This window comes from Sus scrofa, chromosome 13 (assembly GCF_054392235.1).
Source record: "Sus scrofa isolate SSC_HxYL_T2T_F1_AM1 chromosome 13, Sscrofa_HxYL_maternal_Yorkshire_Landrace_v2.0, whole genome shotgun sequence".
Taxonomy (NCBI): Eukaryota; Metazoa; Chordata; class Mammalia; order Artiodactyla; family Suidae; genus Sus; species Sus scrofa.
The window spans coordinates 177026517-177047402 of record NC_139395.1 but is presented as its reverse complement, the minus strand read 5'-3'; the positions used below and the strand labels follow the sequence as shown (position 1 = coordinate 177047402).

Sequence of the window (20886 nt, the reverse complement as noted above, 5' to 3'; positions counted from 1 at the left end):
ACAAGACATGAAGAAGAAACCACAGAAAGACAGGTAAGTGAGGCAGGACCTGTGACACAGTGAAGTCCCATATCCTGGGAGGGGCAACCCACAAACTGGAGAATAATTACATTGCAGAGGTTCTACCACAGGAGTGAGAGTTATGAGCCACATGCCGGGTTCTCAAGCCTGTTGGTCCTGCACCAGGCAGATGAGCCCCCAGAGTATCTGGCTTTGAAGTCCAGACGGGCTGAATTTCAGGATTTCCACATGATTGGGGGAAATAGATATTTCACTCTTAAAAGGCACACACAAAACCCTACAGGCTTTGAGGTACAGGGCAAAAGCAATAAATGAGAGGAACCTGGGCCAAACCTACGTGCTGGTCTTGGAGAATCTCCTGGAGAGGTAAAGTGTGGTGGCAGCTCACCCTGGGGATATAGGTACTGAAGGCAGCCATTCTTGGGAGCTCCTTCTATCTCATTGACATGGGTACTGGCTGGCATCACTGAAGAATCCTCCCACAGCTCATTAGCAAGACCTGGCACCAACCAAGAGCCTGTAGGCAACAGTGGTGGGATGTCTCAGGCCAAACCACCACATGCCCCATCCATTAGCTGACAGGCTTCCCAAAGTCTTCCTATGCCCACAGCCCCTCTAGAGATACCTCTAGACATAACTGTACACCAAGGGGCCAAGACCCAGCTCCACCTATCAGGGGGCAGGCAACATCCCTGTCCTCCAGGAGGCCTGCACTGGCCTCTAGACTAGCCTCATTCACCAGGGTAGAGACGCTAGATGCATGAAAACTTCCATCCTGCAATCTGTGGACTAAGCCTACTCACATCAACCCAGACTGTACTCTGGGACAATCTGGGCCCACCCCTGCCCACTAACAGGTCAACACAAGCTTAAAACACCCTGGACCTCATGCCAAATTGTGTCAGGACCCACCCTGTTCCTCCTCCCCAACCAGTGATATGACATCACCTCCAGGACCTGACTCTGTCTGCCAGTAGACCAGCACTAATTCCATGATCTAGATTTACTCATAAGTGGGGTAGCAGGGAGTAGTCCCAGAGTCTTCTGAACCCTGAGTGTGCCCACCACTGAACCAGCACAAGCCCTGGGGTCCCAGGGGTTTCTTCAGTCCACCACCTCATGACCAGGCCCTGCTAACCAGCAGCTAGTAGCATCCATATTAGGCAAGCTTGGCAACCAACAAGACTAGGGGCCAAACAAGCCTAGTGAACCACCCACATAAAAAAAGGACCTACACAACCATTAGGAGGAACCCTAGAGAATATAGTTTGGGTTATGAGAGGGGAGTCTGCTGCTGGATTACATAGTATATCTCCTACAGAAGGCCACCTCTCCAAGGTCAAAAAATGTGACTTTCTTTTAAGAGCCATTGGAATTTATTTAAGGGTTGAGTTAGAGTTGTAGCCTTGGGTGTGAGAACAGTGGTGATCTCAACAGTTTGGTTTTTTATAAAGATGAGGTTGGACCAAGTGTAGGGCATGGTGCATGAAAGAATATTAGAAAACACACAAAGGATTTTAAAAGATTATGCCAGTATTCCAGGTAGGAGGTGGAATTTTCTTGAATTTGGAGAGATGTGGATGGTTTCAATATACATTGAAGAGATACAATCTGTGGGTTTGATAATGGATTTGGGTGATGACTCTAATGTTTTTTTTAATGGGGTAGGTGGAAGATAATGCAATTAATTCAAAATGGGAAGGCAGAATGAAATCAATGTTTAGTAATAGGTTTGAAGAGACTCTAAGTCTGGATTTGAACATGTTGAGTTTGATGAGTCTTTTGACATATTTAAAGAAATTATCATTTTATGTTTTCACCACCTTTGTCAAAGATTAATTGACCATAGGTGTCTGGGTTTATTTCTGGGTTCTCTATTCTGTTCCATTCGTCTGTGTGTCTGTTTTGGTAACAGTACCACACTGTCTTGATGACTGTGGCTTTGTAATATTGCTTCAAGTCTGGGAGAGTTATGCCTCCTGCTTGGTTTTCATTCCTCAGAATTGCTTTGGCAATTCTGAGTCGTTTGTGGTTCCATATAAATTTTTGTATTGTTTGTTCAGGTTCTGTGAACAATGTCATAGGTAATTGGATAGGGATTGTATTGAATCTGTAGATTGCTTTGGGTAGTATGGCCATTTTTACAATATTAATGTTTCCAACTCAGGATCATGTAATTTCTTTCCATTTCTTTACATTTTCTTTAATTTCCTTGATTAAGAATTTATAGTTCTCAGCATATAATTCCTGTACCTCCTTGGGCAGGTGTATTCATAGGTATGTGATTTTTGGGGGTGCAATTTCAAAAGCTATTGTATTTCTGTGTTCCTTTTCTAATATTTCATTGTAAGTATACAAGGGGTGACAGATTTCTGAATGTTAATCTTATATCTTGCTACTTTGCTGAATTCATTGATCAGTTCAAGTAGTTTTTGGGATGAGTCCTTGGGGTTTTCTATATATATAGTATGATGTCATCTGGTCACAGTGACAGTGTTACATCTTCTCTTCCTATTTGGATGCCTTTTATTTCTTTTGTTGTCTGATTGTTGTGGCTAGGACTTCTAATACTATGCTGAATAACAGGGGTGAGAGTGGACATCCTTGTCTCTTTCCAGATTTTAGTGGGAAGTCTTTCAGCTTTTCTCCATCAAGTATTATATTTGTTGTGGGTGTGTTATAAATGGCTTTGATTGTGTTAAGAAATTTTCCATCTATACCCACTTTGGTGAGAGTTTTTATCATGAATGGATGTTGGACTTTGTCAAGTGCATTTTCTGCATCTATTGAGATGATCATGTGGTTTTTTACTTTTCTTTTGTTAATGTAGTATAAGATGTTGATTGATTTGGTATGATGAACCATCCTTGTGCACCTGGGATGAATTCCACCTGGTTGTGGTGTATGATCTATTTTACATATTGTTGGATTCAGATGACTAAATTTTGTTGAGAATTTTTGCATCTATATTCATCAAACAGATATTGGCTTATAGGTTTTTTTTTTTGGTGGTATCTTTGTCTGGTTTTGGAATTAGGTTGATGGTGGCATCATAGAATGTCTTTGGGAGTGTTCCTCCTTCCTAAACCTTTTCAAAAAAATTAAGGAGAATGGGTATAAGTACCTCTTTGTATGTTTGATAGAATTCGCCTGTGAAGCCATCTGGTCCTGGACTTTTATTTGTAGGGAGTGTCTTCATGACATATTCAATTTAATTTCTAGTGATCAGTCTGTTAAGCTGATCTATTTCTTCTTGATTCAGTTTTGGCAGGCTGAAAGTTTCTAGAAATTTGTCCGTTTCATTCAGGTTGTCAAATTTGTTGGCACACAATTGTTGATAGTATTCTCTCATGGTTTTTTGTATTTCTGCAGTAAACTTTGTGACTTCACCTTTTTCACTTCTGATTTTGTTTATTTGGGTGTTTTTCTCTCCTCTTCTTGGTGAGTCTGGCCAGAATTTTGTCAATTTTGTTCACCTTTTCAAAGAACCAACTCTTGGTTTTAATGATTTTTTCAATTGTTTTTTGAATCTCTATTTTATTGATTTACTCTTTGATCTTTATGATTTTCTTCCTTCTGCTGGACAACTGCATGCAAATCAATGAAACTAGAACACACCCTCACACCCTGCATGAATATGAATTCAAAATGGATGAAAGACTTAAACATAAGACATGACACCCTCAAACTCGTTGAAGAGAACATAGGCAAAACATTCTCTGACATCAACCTTATAAGTGTTTTCTCAGAATTTGCCTGTGAAGCCATCTGGTCCTGGACTTTTATTTGTAGGGAGTGTTTTCATGACATATTCAATTTAATATGAATAAATTAAATTCAGTCTCCCAAAGCAACCAAAATAAAAGCAAAAATAAACCAATGGGACCTAATCAAACTGACAAGCTTTTTCACAGCAAAGGAAACCAAAAAGAAAACCAAAAGATAATTTACAGAATTGGAGAAAATAGTTTGAAATGATGCAACTGACAAGGGATTGATCTCTAGAATATACAAGCCACTTGTACTACTCAAGAGCAAAAAAGCCAACAACCCAATTGAAAAATGGGCAAAAGACATGAATAGACATTACACCAAGGAAGATATACTGATGGCCAACAAGCACATGAAACAATGCTCAACATCTCTGATTGTCAGAGAAATGTAAATCAAAACTATCACAAGATACCACCTAAAACCAGTCAAAATGGCCATTATTAATACGTCCACAAATAACAAGTGCTAGAGGGGGTGTGGAGAAAAGGGAAACCTCCTGCACTGCTGTTGGGAATTTAAGCTGGTACAACCACTATGGAAAACAGTATGGAGATATCTGAGAAATCTATACATAGAGCTACCATATGACCCTGCAATCCCACTCTTGGGCATATATCTGGAGAAAACTTTCCTTAAAATAACACATGCTGCATGCTCATTACAGTTCTATTTACACAAGCCAAGACATGGAAACAATCCAAAGTTCCATCGACAGATGATTGGATTAGGAAGATGTGGTATCTATACATAATGGAATACTACTAAGCTATCAAAAGAACAAAATAATGCCATTTGCAGCAACATGGATGGAACTAGAGACTCTCATACTGAGTGAACTAAGTCAGAAAGAGAAAGACAAATACCATATGATGTCACTTATATCTGGAATCTAATATATGGCACAAATGAACCTTTCCACAGAAAAGAAAATCATGGACTTGGAGAATAGACATGTGGTTGCCAAGGGGGAGGAGGAGGGAGTGGGAGGGATTGGGAGCTTGGGGTTAATAGATGCAGGCTATTTCCTTTGAAAGGGATTAGCAATGAGATCCTGCTCTGTAGCACTAGGAACTAAGTCTGGTCACTTATGATGGAGCATGATAATTTGCGAAAATAGAATCTGTACATGTATGTGTAACTGGGTCAAAAAAAAAAAAGAAGAAATAATCTGGTCTTTGGAATATGGAAATATCAAGAGTTAATAAGATAGAAGAAATTAATATGCCCTAAAAACTGCTCAGAATCAGTTTACCAAGTTGCCTGCAGAGTAAACTCTAATGAAACAAAGTGTGTTTCTGATTGTTACACTTGGGTATGTCTAGGATGATTCAGTTGCTGATTTGCTCATAATGCACAGTAGAATCACTTTGCCTTCATCCTATAGAGAATCCACCGGTAACTTTCACTGAGTCAATTCCAAGATCCTTTTTACTTTTTCATGAAGAGTACAAATAAATATGACCATGCATTTGTGACTTCCAAGGAAAATCTTTGCACAAGTAAACACTGCTTCATTCCACACTTCCTTTTTTTGTCCTTTAAGGGTTTAAGAAGGGATGCAGCCACACATGTGAGAACAGGTTATCAGCTTGGCAATTGGTAAAGATGACTCTGGCCTTGATGTAGTGTACAGTAGAGGGAAATACACATTGTATTCTATACTTTCTTTGAAAAAATTCACAATTTTTCCTTCAAGAAAACCGCCACTTTCTCATTCTCCCCAGGACTTACAGAAACTGAGTGAGTACACCAAATCTAATTTTAATTATTTGTAATTCCTCAATTTGCCTATCTGATAATGAACTATCCCTGGTAAGGAATAAGTGTCCTGGCAACTCTACCAGGTTTTTTTTCTCTTTAGGACAATTTCATATGCCTGTCATAAATACTAGATGTTTAACTGTTGAGGAAACTATCATAATAAATTTCTTTTTAACAGTAAACTTAAATAATAGAAGAACAAAACAAATGGGGAAAATAGTGGTATGACTCTAAAGTTTCAGGGATGATTTCATACTACAGAAAATTTTCTTGTTGGTATATCTGTAACTAAATTTTGCTGCTCAAACTTCTTTAGCTTATTCATGGAATCATGAGAAGATGAAGTAAAATCACCAATGATAACTTTTTTAAGCCCCTTAAATCCCAGTGGATAAGGATGTGTACATATGAATCCGTATGTAGGTATCTACCTATCTTTATCATCATCATCATCATCATCATCATCATCATCATCATCTATATGTTAATGGGAAAGATCCAAAATTCTTAATACCTCTTGATCTAATTTTGAAATTGAGAAATACCAAGTATAGGTTAAGAGTTGGCACAAAAGCTAGATAGGCTTAGGACAAAACCTCCACTTTGGAAACTAAATGATCTGCACTTACTGTCCATGAGGCCAGTCTTCAGCAGAGTCCAATCAGTCAATTCTCTTGCTTTTATATTGTGCTTTCAGGGTATATAATTTAAATATATATTTTAAAGCTAATTTGTATCTTTTATTTTATTTTGTCTTCTTTTTAGGGCCATACCTGCAGCATATGGAAGTTCACAGGCTAGGGGTCGAATCAGGGGTTCAGTCACTGGCCCATGTCATAGCCAGACCAACACCAGATCAAAGCTGAGTCTGCAAGCCACACCACAGCTCACGGCAATCCCAGATCCTTAACCCACTGAGCAAGGCCAGGGATCAAACCTACATCCTCATGGATGCTAATCAAATTTGTTTCTGCTGAACCATGATGTGGACTCCATAAAGATAATTTTTTTCTTGTTCTAAGTGAAGACAGAAAATAACAATGCAGAAAAATTTTAAGTTTATACAAATACAATTTTGGTAAATAGGTAAATTTTTGCATGTATTTTTACCAAGTATATGTACAAAATTGTGTTATTCCTTTTATTTTGAGAAAGAGCTGAATTTACACACTAAATTATAAGATTTTTTTTCCCCTTCTAGGTAATCTAAGAATCTCTGCATTCACTTCCAAATATCTTATGATCTTTTTTTTAGACTTATTTTCAGGAAAAATTTATATGTCACAGAAGAAAGTCAAATTATTTAAGATCACATCAAAAATTTCATTTGCATTATTGATAAAAACTATAAAATATTTATCAATGTATCAAAAAGAAAGGCACTTAGTTATAAAAACAAAAAAAAATTTTGTCCTTGTATAACTAACTTTATTCATTTACAGAATATTTTGGGGTATTCAGAAAACAAGAAAGAAAAATCACTCAATGATTGAAGTCAGATGGAAGTCAAAATATTCAAAAGGATGTCTACATAATCCAAAATATTACTCATCTAAAGATGTAGTTTTACACAAAATTTACTTGTAATAAATTCTTTTTTTTGGGGGGGGGGGGGTGGCTGCACCTATGGCATATGGAAGTTCACAGGCTGGGGTCAAATTGAAGCTACAGCTCCTGGCCACAGCCACAGCCACAGCCACACAGGATTGGAGCCACACCTCCAACCTACACCACAGTAATGCCAGTAACACTGGTACTTAACCCACTGAGTGAGGCCAGGGATCACACCCGCATCTTCATGGACACTAGTCGGGTTAATTACTGGTGAGCCACAATGGAAACTCTGTGAAATTCTATTTTTTAATTAAAATATTTTTATTGCTACCTACTAAGTACAATAATAGCACTATCATTCTTTTTCTCATCCTCAACAGGCTTATGACTATCTCTAAACAGACTTTTGTACATGTATACCTACATATATATAATTGTATAAATAGAATTTATATATTTTGTTTACATATATACATATGTTTGAGTTTTTATCACAAACACTTTTTTGTGATGTTTCTGAGAGGATGTTTCTCTCTCTACTTGTTTCCTTTATTCTTGCCTCTCTTCAAGGCAACAAATATTAACCTGGAATCTATCAATTCATACAATCTTTATGTTCTCATAGTTATATGCAAATATATGTGTGTGTGTGTAAATATACACAAAGAGTAAGAACTTTAAGACTTTATTATTTGTTTGTTTAATATGATTATCTCATATATAGTTTTGTGCATCTTAACCTTTCTCATTTCCCTAATAATTGTGAAATTTTCCTTAAGTAAACTGGTAGAGCAGAAACTCATTTTGAAATGGCTGCCACGAAACTGACTGTTATGATTATACCAGGATTTGCTCAACCATTTCTTCATCCTGATTAGTTTTTATATTAGCTCCAGGCTTTTGCCACCATGATCAATGCTGCAGTAGAATTTTCTTCCTATGAACGATAGGTTATTGCTATAGAATGAATTGCAGACATGCATTGCTGGGTTGAAGAGTAAGTGTATTTTTATTTTTTAAAAGACTGAAAAATTGTTTTTAAAAGGCTTAATCATTTATATTCTCACAATTAAGTGTGAGAGTTGCCTTTTCCAAATTCCACTAAGCAATAAATTTTGCTAATCTGGAGTGAAGTTTGGTCTTACTGTTATTTTATTTGTGCATTTTAAGTATTGGGGAAGGTGAGCAACTTTTCTTACATTTTTTCAATGTGTGGACATTTTTCTGTGACTTGCTCATTCAGTTCCATTTTCACTTTTCTATTGAATTATTCAAATTTTCTTATCAACTTGTAATATTTTTTGTATGTGATAGGTATTGATATTTCACCTATTAATTGCACACATTTCTTCCTAAGTTTTATTCATCTTTCACTTTGTTGTAGATTCAATATATACTCCATTTTCATGAAGTATTAGATTAAATATACCTATATATTTCCTTATAATTGATGGTTTTTTATATTAGTCAAAGATTTTAAAAATACGTTTAAATTATATTTTTCATAAATTTTCTTAGAATGTTTTAATTACTTCTTTTGTTTCATTATTTTTTCAACTTTTAAAAAAGTCCTTTTTCTTGGCCAGGGATCAAATCCAAGTCACTCCTTAAGTGCTTTATTTGGCACCAATTTTGAAGTAGGCATAGGAAAGGGAGCCATTCTTACTTTTTTCTGATGGGTAGGCAAATACAGTCATACCATTTATTGGAATAAATCATTATTTTTCTCAGTTGAAAAAGCATTCCTGTAATGTATTAAATTCCAATATATACCTGAATATGCTTTGGAATCTTTGTTTTGTTTTACTATTATACTTCTCTACTTCTATGCCATGTCATATTCTATGGAGTGGCTGTATGTTTTAATGTTACTGCTGTATATTTGATTTTCTTACTGTTCATATTTCTGTTATCTCTTCAAAATAATTTTATTTTATATGAATTTTATGCCTATGTTGTTACATTAAAAAGTGATTAAGATTCTAATTGAAACTAATTTCAACTATAGTGAAATATTATAATACTAAGTATTTTCATCTAAGAACGTATTTTGAATATTTTTTCAGAAATTGCCATATGGTAAATTTTTGTAAATTTTTTATATAAATTTTTATTCATATATTAAATTTATTTCAATGAATTTTGAAGTGTTATGACTATAATAACTGAAATCTTCCCTCTTATTTCTCTTTTTTGTTTGTTATTATTTATACAGTAAAATCTAGTGATTATGATTCATTCTACATTTTGTACTTAAGAAAGCTAAAATATTATTTGTCTAATTATAGCAAAATAAAAATAGCAAAACTAGCAAAACATGAATTTATCTCCTACAATTCTTTTCATATTTTATTATATTTATTATATTACTTTACTTAATTTTGATATGTTTGATCCATTACAGTTTCTAAGATAATGCTTCATAATAATTTCAATCTGTTCTTAATTTAAAGAGATGCTGTATTATTATTTAGAATGTGTGCTATTTGTTTTGATAATTATTACACTGCATATTTAAACAGCTTGATTCTATTCTTATATTTATATTAGATTTCTAGATAAGAGATTAAATTGCAATAAAATTTTCCAAATTACAAAATAAGCTCACGTCTCTTATACAAGACATGAAATCATTACTCTGTGTGTGTGTGTGTGTGTGTGTGTGTGTGTGTGTGTGTGTGTATTCATACCCCCCCAATTAATAGGACTAGTTTTCCGAATACTTATTGTTTGTAAAGAATATTTATTCTAGGACAAGAGGTAAATGTTCTAATTAAAGGTGATACATAAACAAGGAAAATGCATTTTTTTCAAATAAAATGTGATTATGTTCATAGTTTTTCAACGACTGTCTTCTTCATCTACTCTTTCACTGCAGTAATAGCCTGAGTGAATATAATGGAGCAAAACAAGACATTGGTGACTGAGTTTGTCCTCACAGGACTTACAGATCTTCCAGGGCTTCAGGTCCCCTTTTTCCTGGTGTTCTTGGTCATCTACCTCACCACTTTGGTGGGCAACCTTGGACTGATTTTTCTCATCTGGAAGGACCCCCATCTTCACACCCCAATGTACTTATTCTTGTGAAGCTTAGCCTTTGTGGATGCCTGTTCTTCAACTTCTGTGACTCCCAAGATGTTCATGAATTTCTTTTTTTTTTTTTCTTTTTTTTTTGTTTTCCCACTGTACAGCAAGGGGGTCAGGTTATCCTTACATGTATACATTACAATTACAGTTTTTTCCCCACCCTTTCTTCTGTTGCAACATGAGTTTCTTATCTATGAATCATTTGATATCCCTCATTGAGTGTATCTCCCAATTTTATATTTTTGCTTCCAGTGCAAATACAGAATGTTTCTTTCTGATGGTGATGGCCTATGATCGCTATGTAGCCATATGCAACCCCTTGCTTTACCCAGTGGTGATGGCCAATGTTTTCTGCACTCAATTATTAGGTGTTTCTTATATTATTGGGTTTCTCCATCCCATGATGCATGTGGGTTTACTATTTAGATTAACTTTCTGCAGGTCCAATTTAATACATTACTTCCACTGGGAAATTTTACAGCTATTTAAGGTTTCCTGTACTGACCCCAGAGTCAATACGCTCCTGATTTTTCTATTCTCAGTCTTTATACAGTCTTTCACTTTTATGAGTATCATTCTCTCTTACTCCTATGTCTTCTTTGCCATCCTGAAAAAGAAGTCTGCAAAGGGCAGGAGCAAAGCTTTCTCCACATGCAGTGCCCACCTGCTCTCTGTTTTCTTGTTCTATGGCACTCTCTTCCTCATGTATGTGCTTCCTGGGTCTGGACCATGTGAAAATCAGGATAAAATATATTCTTTATTTTATACAATTATAATTCCTCTGCTAAATCTTTTTATTCGCAGTCTGAGGAACAAAGAGGTTATAGGTGCCTTGAGGAGAATAATGAAAATAAACAGTTCTTAAGGCAAAATTCAAATTTTTTCTTTTCAAACATTGCAAAATACAAGGCATCTGTAATTATGCAAATTAGCCTTGGCTTTATAATTTTAACAGAGGTCAATGTCTAAGGCAGTTTTCTGAGCCCTAAGTGATGAAAAGTCAGCTTCAATGGATATTAGTTTCAGTGAAGGAGGTCTTCATATCACAACTGGATTTTTAAGGAAAATAGAGCACTCTTTTAAAAATTATGGATATAGACTTTGCATACTTTTGACTCTAAATTAGATACAGTAGTTTGGTAATTTTACTGTGGCAGATATTTTCATGTTTCTTTGTTTAAGGTTGGTGTGATGGAGTGAATACAAGAAATTCTTGCTGCTTCTCAACTGTTTGGAGAGTAAGATGAAGTAACTTGTTGGAGATTCTCCATGAAGAGAAAAATTTCTTTGTATTGCAGAAAATGTTTAAAAAGCATAGAATATAAGAGATTGGTGGATTTTACCGGAGAAGAGTGGAAGACGGCATAAAATAAAAAGTGGCATATTGAATATGGCTCAAATATTTGCAAATAAACAGTGAATTTTATCAGGGAAATTATAGGAAATATTGGTAAATCAAGAATATGTAAATATTAAAGGATTTCAAAATATATTTCCTCAGATATTGGCAGCCTATTCTACTGTATTAATCTTTACATGTTTAATGAAGCAGAAACATAAATTTACATAATCTTCCCTCTAATGGTATCTTGTATGCTTACTATTTAAGTAATAATAATTTACTTTGGCAATTACATGATACAATGTTTCTTAATTTGGGTAAAGGCTACTATGAAACTGTTTTCACTTCTGAAATGATAATAAAAGCTTGCAGTGAAATATTTATTTTTCTTTCATTAACTACTCTGTAAGAAATGTGTAGTAACTTTTTCTTTTGGACATTTTCTAAATTTAAAGGAAATCTAAAGTAGTAAATGTATAATTTGCTTGAATTTGTAATATCATTGGCTACCCACTGCTGTTGCAAACTCCCCAAATGACAACCTGATATTGCTGAGCAGTAAGGAAGAATTAAAAGGAAGAATCATGTATACAGAAAACCTGTTGTATAGATGCAACAGGTATGCAAGGTAGGAGGATGCAAGAAGAGAATAAAAACAAAACAGAATATTAAAGTACTGTAAAACACTATCGAGTTATCTAACATGTTTAATCAGAATCTGAGAGGAAAAGAATGAGAGTGGGGCAGAAAAAATATTTCAAAATATTATGGTCAAGAATTTTTAAAAGATAATGAAAATTATCAAACAAAGATCCTGGAAGTACATAGAACATGAAGTAGAATATATATCAAAACAAACAAAAACCAAATCACAATAAAATAAAAACACACACAAAAAACCTGGATGCATTATGTTGAAGTAGTTAAAAATCAGGGAAAAAATCTTTGAAGGAAGCCAGAGGGGGGGAAGTGTCCATGGCCAGAAGATAACTGAGTAATTCAGTGACATATTTCAAATTGTGGTGGGTAAGACCTGCCAACTCAGAATTTTATCTAACAAAAAATAATGTCCAAAATTAATGTGGTCCAAATTACCATCTTGGGTGATATTCTTTGCCATTGTGGGACATTTATTAGCTTTCAATCTTGTCTCTTTGCCATTGTGGGACATTTATTAGCTTTCAATCTTGTCTTTCTACGCCCACAGATATAGGGGTATGTGTAGGTGATGCCAGGAGGGTTAGAGTTGGGCTAGGTTGACTCTCACCTGGCTGGGCTTCCAATGTCCCTCTTCTGGGCCCCTTTCCATATGGGTCAGGAATTGAGAATGTGTCAAAAAGTGGCTGAAGATTTTGGGGTCCTGAGGACCCAGTGGTCTGGGAGATCTGCAGGGAGATGGGGTGGTTGGTCCCTAAGGTTGGAATAGGGGTGGATCCTTATGGGGGCTGGAGACTTCTCAGCCTGAAAACAAGTCTGAGACCAGAGTTGAAGCACCCTGAGCGGCCCTGCCCCAAGCCTTGTGTTGCTTCCTGGTGCCATGAAGCAGGATGAGATGAAGCTAGAGCAAAACCCAGAGGGGTCCCTGGACATCAGAATTTTACAGAAGCTCCAACGTAGAAGAGAATCACCCTGTGAGAGCCAAAGGAGCATATTCTGTTTTGAGACTGCAGCAAAATAGCACCACAGACCAGTAGGCAGGCTACTTTAAGACCCCCTGAGTCCACAGCTTGAATAGAAGTTATTCAAAGAAAATATACAAGTGGCTAATAGGTACATGAAAAGATGTTCAACACTGTTAATCATCAGAGAAATGCAAATCAACACCACAATGAGTTATCACCTTACACCTACCAGATTGGCTGTCATCAAAATGAATGCAGATAACATATGTTGGCAAGGGTGTGGAGAAAAGAAAACCCTCATTTACTATTGGTGGGAATGTAAATTGGTGTAGCCACTGTGGAACACAGAATGGAGGGTCCTCAAAAAACTTAAATATAAAATAGAAGTACCATACAATCCAGAAATTTCACTTCTGGGTATGTATCTAAAGAAAAGAAAAACATTAATTCCAAAAGATGTATGTACCCCAAGGTTCAAAGCAACAGTATTTACAACTGCTAAGACAAAGGAGCAATGTAAGAGTCCATTAATGAAAAAGATATGGTATACACACACAGTGGAATAGTACACAGCAAAAGAAAAAATGGAACTTTGCCATTTGTACCAACATAAATAGACTTGAAGGGCATTATGCTAAGTGAAATAAGTCAGACAGATGAAAACAAATACCATATAATATCACATATATGGAATCTAAATGTGAGAGAGAGCCAGTGACTTTAGCAAAATAGAAATAGACACAAAGATATAAAGAACAAATGAGTGGTTACCAGTGGGAAGAGGAAAGGGGAGAGGGAATGACAAATAAGTGTAGAAGATTAAGAGGTACAAACCACTATGAATAAAATAAATGTTACAATGATATATTGTATGGCAAGGGAATATAGACAATATTTTTCAAATCATAAAGGGTGTATCATCTTTAAAAATTGTGAATGAATATGTTGTACACCTGAAACATGTAATACTGTACAACTATGCCTCAATTAAAAAAATAAAATAAAGACCCCCCCAGTATCTAACGCATTTTGTACCGATACCAAGTTTTTGAATATAATAGCATAAGCATATTTGATAATTTTTCATTTAAACTCCAAGTTGGTTTTAAATATATTTTTAAAGATTAAAAAATTAAAACAACCCTAAAGTGGGATTAAGATGGTGGAATAGAAGGGCTGGTCCTCACCTTCTCTCATAAAAACAACAAAATTGTAACAAAATGCTGAACAACCTTCAATAAAATGTACTGGAAACTTTCAAAAAGACATCCTACTCCAGAAGACAAAGAGGAGGCCACATCAAGTGGTAGTTGGGGTGATTACACAATATAAGTAACCCTATACCTGCTGGGTGGGAAGCCCACAGACTGGAAAGTAACTGTATCACAGAGACACACCTACAGGAGTGAGAGTTCTGAGCCCCACATTAGGTCCCCATAGCTGGGGATCTGGCATTGGGAGAAAGAGCCCCAGAGCATATGACATTGAAAGCCAGTGGGGCTTGTGCTCAGGGGCTCCATCGGACTGGGGAAAATGGTGATGCCATTCTTGAAAGGCACACACAAGCTTTTGTGTGTGCTGGGTCCCAGGGCAAAGCAGAGACTCCATGGAAATCTGGGCTGGACCTGACTGCAATTCTTGGAGGAACTCCTGGGAAAACAGGGGCTTGCTGTGAGGGGAGGACATTGCAAGAAAAGCTCCTGGGAATATTCATCACTATGTGTTCCTCTGGAGGTTGCCATTTTGGGAAAGTCTGGCCTCACCTACTTGCTCTGAGAATAGCAGGCCAAAAAATAATCCAGCTGGGATCACAGCCCCACCCATTAGTAAACAGGCTGCTGAAAGATCCTCCAGGCACACAGCTGCCTCTAATCTCACCCAGAGACAAAGTCCCACCCACTAGAGGATTAGGAATCAGCCCCACCCACCAGTGAGCAGTCTCTCCCATCAGGAAGCCTACAGCAAGCCCCCTTACCAACTTCAGCCACAAGGGTGGAGGACATCAGAAGCAACGGAGGCTGCAAATCTATTGGCTGCAAGATGGATACCAAACCAGAAAGATATAAAAATGAAAAGGCAGAGAACTATAACTCACATCAGGGAGAAAGGAAAAAACCCTAGCTAAGTGATCTGGAGATTATCAGCCTCCAGGAAAAAGACCTTAGACTGATGATAGTAAAGATGATGCAGGACATTGGAAACAGACTGGCAGCAAAGAGTGATAATTTACAGCAAATATTGAGCCAAGAAATACAAGATTTAAAACTTAAGCAAGCAGAAATGCAAAATACAATAACTGAAATAAAACATTTATTAGAAGCAACTGAGAGCAGAATACAGGAGGCAAAAGAAAAAAATAAGTGAGGCTGAGGACAGACAAATGGGAATCACTGGTGTGGAACAGAAAATAGAAAAAAGATTGAAAAGAAATGAAGTCAGTCTCAGAATAGAGTGGGACAACATTAAATGTACCAATATCTGGATTATAGGGCTGCAAGAAGGAGAAGAGAGAAAAGGGGGCAGAAAAATCATTTGAAGAGATAATAGCCAGAAACTTCCCTACATGGGAAAGGAACCACCCATTCAAATCCAAGAAGCACAACAAGTATTAGATAAAATAAACCCAAGGACAAACACCCTGAGACACATATTGATCAAACTGACCAAAATTAAAGACAAAGAAAAATACTAAAAGCAGGTTGGGAAAAGAAAGAAAAAAATAACACACAAGGGAACCCTTTTAAAGTTATTGGCATATTTTTCAGCAGAAACTTTGTAAGCTGGAAGGGAGTGGCACAATATACTTAAGGTGATGAAAGGAAAAAACCTCCAAGAAAGATTACTTTATCCAGCAAGGCTCTCATTCAGATTTGAAGGAGAAATCAAAAGCTTTACAGATAAGCAAAAGCTAAGAGAAGTCAACAACACTAGACCAACTTTATAAGAAATACTTAAGGAACACTTAAGAAATACTTAAGGCAGAAAAGAAAAGGCCAAAACTAGAAACAAAAATACCACAAATTGCAAGGCTCACATGTAAAGGCATATAGACAGCAGAGGTAGGAAATCATCCACAGACAAATATGCTACCAAAATCAGAAACTGTGAGAAGAGGAGGATACAAACAAAGGACCCTGGAGATTCACCTGCAATTAACAGACAAACAGCTTAAACCATCTCATATATATATATGCAAACCAAAAATATACATTAGATACACACACAGGTAAGAAAAATCAACTCAAATAGAACACTAAAGATAGTCATCAAACCACAAGAGGAGATAACAACAGAAGGGAAGAAAAAACAGCAACAAAAACAAATCCAAAACACTTAATAAAAGGGCAATAAGAACATACATATCAATAATTACCTTGAATATAAGGGACTAAATGCCCCACCAAAACATAGACTGACCAAATGGATACAAAAACAAGATCCATATATATGCTGTCTTCAAGAGACCCACTTCACTTCTAGGGACACATACAAATTGAAAGTGAGAGGATGGAAGGAAATATTGCATGCAAATGGGAATCAAAAGAAAGCTGGAGTAGCAATATTCATATCATACAAAATATACCTTAAAATAAAGAATATTATAAGAATCAAGGAAGGACATTACATACTGATCAAAGGATTAATCCCAGAAGATATAAAAATTGTAATATAAATGCACCCAAAACAGGATCACTTCTATATATAAGGCAACTGCTAACAACCTTAAAAGGCCAAATTGACAATGGCACAAGAAGAAGATATAAAAATTGTAATATAAATGCACTCAAAATAGGATCACTTCTATATATAAGGCAACTGCTAACAACCTTAAAAGGCCAAATTGACAATGGCACAATAATAGCATGGGACTTTAACACCCTACTTTCCAGGTGATCTGTCCAGGTAGAAAATCAACAAGGAAACACAGTCAATAAATGATGCATTAGACCAGATGGACTTAACAGATATTTATAGAACATTCCATCCAAAATTAGCAAACAAATATTCTTCTCCAGTTCACATGAAATAATCTCTAGAACTGATCACATTTTGGGCCACAAATCAAGACTCGGTAACTTTAAGAAAAAGGAAATCATATCAAGCATCCTTTCTGACCACAAAACTGTATGACTGGAAATCAACAAGAAAAAAACTGCAAGCACAAATACGTGGAGACTAAACAACATGCTACTAAGCAACCAATGGATCACTGAAGAAATCAGAGGAAATTTAAAAATACCTAGAAGCAATTACAACAACAATACAACACTCCAAAACCTATGGGATGTAGTAAAAGCCATTCTAAGAGGGAATTTATAGCAATACAAGCCTATCTTAGGAAACAAGAAATAGTTCAAATAAACAAACTAAATTTACATTTAAAGCAGCTGAAGAACAGACAAGACCCAAAATTACAAGGAAAGAAATCATAAAGATCAGAGCAGAAATCAATGAAATAGAAAAGAAGAAAACCACAGAACCAATCAATGAAACTAAAAGCTGGTTCATTGAAAAGATCAACAAAATCGATAAATATTTAACCAGACATATCAAGAAAAAAAGAGAGGTCTCAAATCAATAAAATTAGAAATCAAAAAGTAGAAGTAACAACAGACATCACAGAAATACAAAGGATCGTAAGAGACTACTAAATGTGACTATACACCAATAAAACGGGAAACCTAGAAGAAATGGACAAATTCTTAGAATAGTGCACTCTTCCAAGTCTAAACCAAGATGAAATAGAAAAAAAATGAATGGATCAATCACAAGAACTGAAATTGAAACTGTGATTTAAAAACTTCTAAGAAACAAAAGTTCAGGACCAGATGGCTTCATGGGCAAATTCTATCAAACATTTAGAGAAGAGCTAACACCTATCCTTCTGAAACTATTCCAGAAAATCACAGAGGAAGGAACACTCCCAAACTCTTTCTATGAGGCCATCATGACAATGATACCAAAACCACACAAAGATACAACAAAAAAAGAAAATTACAGGCCAATTTCACTGATGAACAGAGATGCAAAAATCCTCAACAAAATATTAACAAATCAAATCCAACAATACATTCAAAGGATTGTACGTCATGATCAAGTGGTATTTATCCAAGGGATGCAATGATTCTTTAATATCCACAAAATCAATCAGGGTGATACACTACATTAACAAACTGAAGAATAAAAAACATATGATCCTCTCAATAGACACAGAAAAAGCCTTTGACAAAATCTACCACCCATTTCTGATAAAAACCCTTCAGAAAGTGGGCATAGAGGGAACCTACCTCAACATAATAAAGGCCATATGTGACAAACCCAGAGCTAACATCATTCTCAATGGTGAAAAGCTGAAGGAATTCCCACTGAGATCAGGAACAAGACAAGGATGTCTGCTCTCACCAGTACTATTCAACATAATTTTGGAGGTCCTAATCACAGCAATCAGAGAAGAAAAATAAATAAAATGAATCCAAATTGGAAAGGAAGAAGTAAAACTAGCATTATTTGCAGATGACATGATAGAGAATCCTAAAGACACTATACCTAGAAAATCCTAAATTTTTCTACCAGAAAATTTTTAGAGCTCATTGATGAATTTGTCAGTCAGAGGATACAAAATTAATACACACAAATTTACTGCATATCTATATACTAACTACAAAAAATCAAGAAGTCAAATTAGGGAAACAATTCCATTTACCATCACATCAAGAAGAATAAAATACTTTGGAATTTTATTGGAGTAAACCTACCTAAAGAGACAAAAGATCTGTACTCTGAAAACTATAAGACACTGATGAGTGAAAGAAAAAATGACACAAACAGATGGAAAGACATACCATTGTCTTGCATTGGAAGGATCAATATTGTAAAAATGATTATCTGTCTAAGGCAATCTACAAATTCAGTGCAATGACTATCAAATTACCAAATTATCAAATTTTTCTTTTATTTATTTATTTATTTTCTAAAATTTTCCCACTGTACAGCAAGGGGATCAAGTTATCCTCACATGTATACATTACATTTACATTTTTTCCCCACCCTTTGTTCTATTGCAACATGAGTATTAGACAAAGTTCTCAATGCAACTCAGCAGGATCTCCTTGTAAATCTAAGTTGTGTCTGATAAGCCCAAGCTCCCAATCCCTCCCACTTCCTCCCCCTCCCATCAGGCAGCCACAAGTCTTTTCTCCAAGTCCATGATTTTCTTTTCTGTGGAGATGTTCATTTGTGCTGGATATTAGATTCCAGTTATAAGTGATATCATATGGTATTTGTCTTTGTCTTTCTGGCTCATTTCACTCAGTATGACAGTCTCTAGTTCCATCCATGTTGCTGCAAATGGCATTATGTCATTCTTTTTTATGGCTGAGTAGTATTCCATTGTGTATATATACCACATCTTCCGAATCCAATCATCTGTTGATGGACATTTGGGTTGTTTCCAATGTCCTGGCTATTGTGAATAGTGGTGCAGTGGACATGCAGGTGCATGTGTCTCTTTTAAGTAGAGTTTTGTCCAGATTCATGCCCAAGAGTGGGAATGCTGGGTCATATGGAAGTTCTATGTATAGATTTCTAAGATACCTCCATACTGTTCTCCATAGTGGTAGTACAATCTTACATTCCCACCAACAGTGCAGGAGGGTTCCCTTTTCTCCACACCCCCACCAGAACTTGTTAGTTGTGGACTTATTAATGATGGCCATTCTGACTGGTGTGAGGTGGTATCTCATGGTAGTTTGGATTTGCATTTCTCTTATAATCAGCGATGTTGAGCATTTCTTCATGTGCTCGTTGGCCATCTGTATATCTTCTTTGGAGAAATGTCTATTCAGGTCCTTTGCCCATTTTTCCATTGATTGACTGGTTTTTTGCTATTGAATTGTATAAGTTGTTTGTGTATTTGAAATGAAGCCCTTGTCAGTTGCATCATTTGAAACTATTTTCTCCCATTATGTAATTCATCTTTTTGTTTTCTCTTTGGTTTCCTTTGCTGTGCAAAAGCTTTTCAGTTTGATGAGGTCCCATTGGTTTATTTCTGCTCTTATTTCTCTTGCTTTGTGAGACTGACCTGAGAAAATATTCATGAGGTTGATGTCAGAGAGTGTTTTGCCTATCTTTTCTTCTAGGAGTTTGATGGTGTCCTGTCGTATATTTAAGTCTTTCAGCCATTTGGAGTTTATTTTTGTGTATGATATGAGGGTGTCTTCTAGTTTCATTGCTTTGCATGCAGCTGTCTAAGTTTCCCAGCAATGCTTGCTGAATAGACTGTCTTTTCCCCATTTTATGTTCTTGCCTCCCTTGTCAAAGATTAATTGACCATAGGTGTCAGGGTTTATTTCCGGGTTCTCTATTCTGTTCCATTGGTCTGTCTGTCTGTTTTGATACCAGTACCACATTGTCTTGATGACTGTGGCTTTGTAGTATTTCTTGAAGTCTGGGAGAGTTATGCCTCCTGCTTGGTTTTTGTTTCTCAGGATTGCTTTGGCGATTCTGGGTTTTTTGTTGTTCCATATAAATGTTTGGATGGTTCTAGTTCTGAGAAAAATGTCATGGGTAATTTGATAGGGATTGCATTGAATCTGTAGATTGCTTAGAGTAGTCTGGCCATTTTTACAATATTGATTTTTCCAATCCAGGAACATGGAATATCTTTCCATTTCTTTACATCTTCTTTGATTTCTTTGATTAAAGTTTTATAGTTCTCGGCATATA

The 20886-nt window shown here is 36.0% G+C and overlaps 1 protein-coding gene and 1 pseudogene across 1 annotated transcript in view; one reads left to right on the top strand and one right to left on the bottom strand.

Annotated features, from left to right (window-relative positions):
* The window catches only part of LOC146397788 (uncharacterized), a 797689-nt gene that overhangs the window by 66726 nt on the left and 710077 nt on the right, over positions 1-20886 (bottom strand). The gene's annotated exons all lie outside the window — the stretch shown is intronic.
* LOC100623392 (olfactory receptor 5AC1-like) lies at positions 10006-11230 on the top strand (annotated as a pseudogene).